Here is a 7,583-nt window from a genome sequence, read left to right as displayed (position 1 = left end):
TCACTTCTTGACCCTATTTGCTGGCAGATATATAGCAGTGATTAGAGATGCTAATATTAATGTATTTTATTACTTTATATGTACATATATATATATATATATGGTGACAACATAGTGTAGTAGTTACTATTATATAGCCAAAATCTTTATCACTTATTGGCTACATGACTGTGGGCAAATTAACTGAACTTTCCATACCTCAGTTTCCCAAAAATGGGATAATTAAGTTGCCTACCTTGAAGGACTATTAAAAGGACTAGTGAGTAAAAATATAAACTACATTGAACAGTGCCTAACACATACTCAATACTCAATAAATCCTAACTCTTACCATTACTTTTGGTACACAACCTTATTTTAGATAAGTCCTAGATTTTCAAGTTGGTAGATTTTTATGGCCAATATAAAGAAAAGAGTAGATAAAAAGGCACAAGCATAAAACAAGTTTGTGATTTTTATTCATTATTGGAACTAATATAATGTAAGACATTTTCAGTGAAGCTGTGGGAAGAAGAATTAAAATGTTATTTTTAGACCAGTACATCCTAAGCAGCCAATGTCTAGTTGTCACTAATTATCCCACTAGATGTTAGCATGCTTGCATGCTTTACCTGTTAGCCAAATAATATGATAGATCTGTATTTTGTGTGCACATACATATAAGTGCAGGCATACAGTGAATGCTTAGTCAGCAATGTAGTAAGTGGTGGTAATGATTATCCATGTAGTGTTAAGAATTTTTCATGTGCAATACAATTTGAGAATATTAGTAATTAAGGCATAAACATGTGCTTATAAACTTTATAGGAGCCATATAATATGTACTTGGAAGTTTTATATTTCTTCTGCATTATACTTTATCTTATCTGCTTAGTCAAAATCAGGGTATTTTAGTATGGGCAAATTAGTGGTAGCATTATACAGCTTCTAAAAGTAGTGTAGTAGTGTTTTCTTACAGGCCCCTTTAGTTAAAAGAAGAGTAGTTAGTTTGCATTATGAATTATTAATTTTATCACAAATAATAGGAATAATTTAGTATATCTTCTAACAGCTTTGCTGGTGAATCATTTCAAAAAATAATATACAGGATCTGTGGGTTATTTCTTGACTAATTTTTTTTTGGCATTAATACTTTATTTATTTCCAGTATTAAATCATGGATAAAGCCAACATCCTGGGCTCTCTTCCCCATTTTCCTCTCACAGGATCCCCTTTTCCTGGAAGGACTTTCCTGTCCTTTGTATCTCAAGCATTTCCTTAATTAATCCTGACAAATTTTCTTCTTTATCTATATTCCCCAAATACTTTACCTGTATTTGTCTTATAGCACTTTTCACTTTACATCATGTAAATATTTTTGTTGGTAAAAGCCCAACTCTCCACTTATGTACTAGATGCCATCAACTTTGCCAAACCGGAAGCTTACTCTGAGGGCTTGTGGAAGTTTTTTGCAGCCTATAAAGCAAATCTAAGGCATGAATTTTTAACATAAGGGAGTTGGGGCTTCTTTATAACTCCTATACCTTGGGGGAGGAATAAAGGAAAACAAACTGTCAAATTTGTTTTCACATGTCAAGTATTAAAATAAAACAAAATGAAAACAAAAATAACAATCTGGTTTCAGACAGCAACTATGGGTCCCCAAAAGGCTCCCTTCCTGCTATTAAACAAAATGATCTCCCTGGGTAAGATACAAATTGATCTAATACAAATTAGTGACCTGCTCAAATGAGAAAGTAGACAGTACAGTGGGAAGTAGGTATCCACTTCCGGCATCATCGTATAGGTGAGCCTCCAGTAAGGAGGAATAGGTGGGGTGCGCTCAAGGCAGCAGTGACATAGAAGGGGTGCAACCTGTGTGAGAGGAATGGGCCCAGACTTTGGGAGACTGAATGTGTCAACACCCAGCTCCACCTCTTTGCTTCTACCCTTTAAACAAGCACCCGGAAGCTGAGGCCCAAGAGGAGACAAATTCTGGGTCAAAGGTAGTCACTATGAGCACACACATCACCTCAAATGAGAGAACACTTGGCCCCTGGCGTCCTCACTCAGGCATAAACCTGAAGGGTTGGGGAAGAGCAGCTAGGATTACCACTTTCCCTTTTGTTTACTGCTTTCAGTTAAATGGAACTTTATTCTCTGCTGAGAGCATGATGTGTTAACAGGTATAATGGGATGTTAAAAGGAGCTTTAACTAACCGTGTAAACTAGTTACGGAAAATTAGAATAACCTCTTTACCTTATTCCTTAAATTCTCTAACTCGGTGGAAAAACTGAACAAGTAGGAAAGAAGGGTTATCAGGTAGGGAAAGTCTCTAGGAACGGAGACAGAGAAGAAATAGCTGAAGAAACTGGTTGTTTAACCTGTAAAGGAAAGGATTTAGGGGGTCTCCTGATAACTTTTCAAATTATAAACCCTTCCTATAGGATAGCTATATATTTTTTGTGTGTCAACATAGCAAGCAGACCTTAGACTAGTGAAAATCCTATATTGGGACATAGATTTTAGCCTAGTGGAAGAGAAAAAGCAGTCAATCACCAATCAACCAACAAACAAATACAAACTTTTTTACTGTAAGAGAAAAAAAATGCTTTCTTATGAAGTAATGAGTTCTGGGTCATTGGAGGTGTTCAAGCAGAGATTGAATGACCATTTTTAGGAAACAGTGCAGAAAAGAGTCCGACATCTGATAATGGTTGGGTTAAATGACCTGGAAGGTTCCTTTGAAATCTAACATTTTATGGTTCTAAGAATGTACCAAATTTTATGCCTTAGATACAAGGTTCAGGAATCCATATTATTTCTAAGCAATTTCTCATGTCCCATTTAGTAAGAAATAAAGAAAAAAACTAGTTCCTGAATAAAAAAGGAATAGAATTGGGACTTTGTATTTTTCTGGTCAAACGAGGTCTTCAGTGTCTTTTGTCTTATGGAATACGAGAAAACAATGCACTAAATTCTAACATACTCTCTTCTTAATATTTCCTTATGTGAAAGGTAGTTTCATTTCTCACCTTGTAAAGAAGGAGTCAGCTCTGAGGTTATCATCTTTTATGATTCCCACTACCTCAGAAAGCAAGGCACCATTTAATTCAGACTAATCTAAGGTACCTGTTTGAAGTTTAGATTCCTGGCCCTTTCCTGGTATAATGAATCAAAATCTTTGGAATGGTACCCTTTGAATCCTAATTTTTAACAAATACTTTCAGATGATTCCTATGCATATTAAAGTTCAAGGATGTGTGCAGTAGATCTTTATGATAGGTTTCAGCATGTAAGCATGGTTTATGTTGATGTTATCAAATATCCAAAATTCCATGTCTTCTTGTGCAATACCTGGGGCAAAAACCTTGACAGGAATAAATAGTTATCTTCTAAAAATACTTTAATTGATGTAGTTTTATTTTTCATTTGCTTGCTTTCACTAATCAAGTTAACAATAAGAAAAATCACAATATCTTTGCTGCTGCATATGAGCAAATTCTTTTTAATCTAATAGGAGAACTGTGTCAGAGGATTTCAAAAAGAGGGAAAACTTTTTTTGTATTGTATTTGTTCTTGTAAAAATGGTTGGTGATGAATTAACTTACTATTTACAACAGCATGCTACTAAACTCAAAGATATAAGTTGGATACTTGTGTGGTCAATAACAGTGTTGTTTCAGGCCATGGCTTTAAAAATTCATGCCCTTGTTTGAAAAAGTAACTGTGTTTTTCAGGAATTTTTTATTACAATGACAGAAATGACAATGTAGCTTAAGAAAACATAAAACCTCATGTTAACAGGAAAGGAGAGGTATGAACTCCAGGTATATTTAGAGCTGAGGCTCACATTATGTCAGGAGAGGTTTGTCTTGAGCCATCACTTAGCTCTTATTTTTTTCTGGATTAATTTCATCCTGGTAAGTGATCCCTATGTGTTGGCAAAGATGGCCATCATTAAGCTCCAGGCTTACATTGTTCTTATATTTAGTGGTCCAAGAGAGAAGAAAGCACGTCTCTCTAAGTTCTCCCTGAAGAAGTCCCAGGCCCGCCTTCTTTGGCCCAGACTGAGTCGCATGTATAACACTGATTTAATTACAGTGGCCAGTGGGGTAGAGTACTTGGAGTTCTCTGATTGTGTGGTACTGGGCCACCCATCCATCTTTAGAACCAAAGTTTGTATCACTCATGGGAACGTATGAGTCTGAGCAAGGTTCTCGCAAAAGAGGAGATGCTGAGCAAAAGAAAGTAGCTGATGCTCTCCAGTGGAACTATTTATTAAGTCCTCTTCCGATAGACATTTAGTGATCATAAAATATTGGCGATATAGTGGGGAACCCCACACTGGCTTCCATTTGTTAGGCTCAGGCCAGTGGGTGGGATTGATCTTTAACAATTTCTGTATCTAGTGGCAAGGGCCATAAGAGGTGGAAAGGAAGTTCTGAGGGAGCCGAGAAGAGTGTGTGACTAAATGGGACTCAGTAATTTGAAGAGAAACACCAGACGTGAATGAGCTGGTTCGGGACAATGAACGGGGGGCTGTAAGATAGACGTGTGGGTAGGCAGCCCAGGAAAAGGAAATTGCAGGTACAAAGGCACATACTTAGAAAACAAAAGTAAGAATATCATCTTATATGATAGACAGTACTGTAATCAAAATAGACTTTCCAAGCAAGCAGGTTGAAAAAAAATCCTGACTTAGGGTAAAATTTGAGTTTGTCCATTTTGGCTGGAAGCCAGTGCAACTTACCCTAGATAACTCAATTTCCATTAAACTGAACTGTGTTTGCACTTGTAAGAAAACCCTACAGTGGAAATAAAGATTTTTTTTTTAGATTAAGTTGTTAAGATAAAATGTTAGAAAGCTCTTAAAGGCAATTGCAGTGAAGTTTAACACTTTTACTTGTTCCTGAAGGAAAAAAATTAATATGGCAGCAGTTCAGGAATGGCGTGCTTCAATTCAGTAAAATGGAAAAGCATAGAAGTTAAAATTGAAACAGTGTTTTATAGATTTCAGTTGTTTTTAAAGGACAACTGGATTATGTCATTAGCGATGATTCAAGTATGGAATATCCTAAATTCAGTATTGGTTCAAAATGTAAAGGTAAAAGGGATTTTTCAAATATTTTGAGGTGGGATGGAGGAAGAAAGAGCCAGGGAAGAGACTGAGTAGTGAGGTGGTACAGTAATGAAATAATGTTTGGATCCGGCTTTTCCCAGCAACTCTGCAGGCATTAGGTTCAATGATGTGGTCTGCTTTAGAGTGACCCAACAAGCATGTAATAATGATGCAGGTGATGATAATAAAAGCATTGTTTTAAACCCTATGTTTCTATTGCATTCAATCCAGAAATTACCCTTTAATCTAGGCTCAGCATCATCTTGATTTTAGAGATGAAGGAACAAGGCACAGAGATCTTGAGCGACATGTCCAAGGTTAGGGGCTGCTGGTAGACCCAGTGTGCTAACTTAACATAGAGTGATACTGGACTCCAACTTTGGATAGCAATGGCGAATATTTACTTAACACCTATTGTGTAGGTAACACCTACTTACTTCATCTGTTCTTCACAGATATCCTATGAATAGTTATTATTTTAAACCCATTTACAGATGAAAAAAAACGAGATGTTGAGAAAATTCCCAAGTTAATAAATGCCCAAAGCTGAACTTAAAATAGGTCTCCTGGACTTCATAGACTATATTCCAATCACTAGGCTATAAGATCTCACTTGTGCTACATACAATAATCATCATGAACAAGGGACATCCATTTTTTCACTATTGTTCTTGAATCCATAGCAAATGTCCACTTGATGACAGGATGCTACTTTGCTGAGACTTCAATAGTAAAGAGTTACTGAAGGATTTAAATATGCGAGTCACACAGAGAGCTTATTTTAAATCAACCTATATCTGTGCTATGAAGACCTAGGTTCAGTTGTTTGGGCTTAAATTTGTTTATAAAAAATTGCATTAAAATATGTTCCACATGCTGAATTTTCTTACCGCTCTGAAATTTTTAAAAAATACTTCTTTGTATTTTGATACCAGTTTCAGTTATAAATCTGTTACCATTCTGGTTAAATATACCTGGTAACATTTAAGAGGTTAAACATTTTAGCATAGGCTTGTGCTTTAATATGGTAGTCTGAACATATGCTGATATCTACTACCATGTTCCAAAAGTTATTGAAAAAGGAATAAAACTGTAAAAAAAGGAAGTGGAGGAAGGGAGGGTCAATGATGTGTGAAATATTTTATAAAATCTAATGGGAGGTAAAAGTGGATGAAGAGATAGAGACTGGTTCAAAATGATGGAGGAATCCGCAGCTTAGAAAATGCCCAAAGAGGGGACCAAATCAGAACAGCCTTCCCTTACAAACCCTTGGGGTTACATGCAGCTTGGAATATCCAAATTAGAGTAGTCAGAAGTGAGTGCAACCTTAAAAACAAAGTTTTTAGGGGTATAGGGTAATAGAAAGCCTGCAGGTGGGTAATGTTCATTTCCCACACATCTTTTTCTTTCAAACACAAAATTCAAATCCAAAAAATGCCTCCAAACAAAAAGTAAAAAGTAAATAAAAATGGACACAGAAAGTAGAACAGTTGTTAACAGGGGCTACGGAGATGGGGAGTGGCAGGTTAGTGTTTAACGGGTACAGAGTTTCCGTGTGGGATGATGAAAAGTTCTAGAGAGGGGTGGTGGTGATGGCTGACAACAGTATGAATGTACTTAATGCCACTGATCTTTACAATTAAAAATTGCTAAAATGGTAAATTTTATGTTATATGTATTTACCACAATAAAAAAAAGAGGAGACTTGTTATCTACAGGAATGAAAAGGACTGTTTGATAAAGCTAGGATGGTTTATATGGGAACTGGCATCCGAGAGTAAAGACTTCATTTCATCCATTCTTAATGGCTGATTTATTACTGGCTCAACATAAGATGAAACCTGCAGGTTAGTAAATTCTTGTCCATCAATACAAAGGCCTCAGCTAGATTTTCTACTGTCTTAATTTTAAATTCAAACCAGCTATCAATTTGAGGAATGACAAAGAGAATGAGCAAGATTGATAATTAGCAACAGTGGCCAGAGAGGGAATAGTTAATCCAGGAAACAGAAAATGACTTTAAAATTCCCTCTGTACTTAGTATCTTCTGAGAGATATATTTATTAAGCAAGAACAATATGCTGTAAAACAAAGGAATGCATAAAAATGTAACCAATGAAAAAATCAGTAGAAGAGTAGAGAAAAAAAAATTAAGCAAATCTCCTAGAAATAGAACAAAAACAAATAATAAGTAAAATATGATAATTAAAATCAAAGAGAGAAGATCAACCATAGGTTTGCTACCCAAATAATGGAAGTTGCTGCAAGAGAAAACAAGGCAATAAGTCATCAAAGAAATAATGAAAAGAGGCAACCCTGAGCTGAAGTATGAGTCTTCATGTTGGAAGGCCTTACCATGTGTCTGGCAGAGTGGAGCAAAAGATACTTGCCTAGACGTGTTATTGTGAAAATTCAGACTATCAGAGATAAAGACAAAATGCTGAAGTTTTCAGAAAGGAAAATACAAAGTTAAAAACAGCG

This window comes from Manis pentadactyla, chromosome 16 (genome assembly GCF_030020395.1).
Source record: "Manis pentadactyla isolate mManPen7 chromosome 16, mManPen7.hap1, whole genome shotgun sequence".
NCBI lineage: Eukaryota > Metazoa > Chordata > Mammalia > Pholidota > Manidae > Manis > Manis pentadactyla.
Note: the sequence above shows the minus strand (reverse complement) of the source record.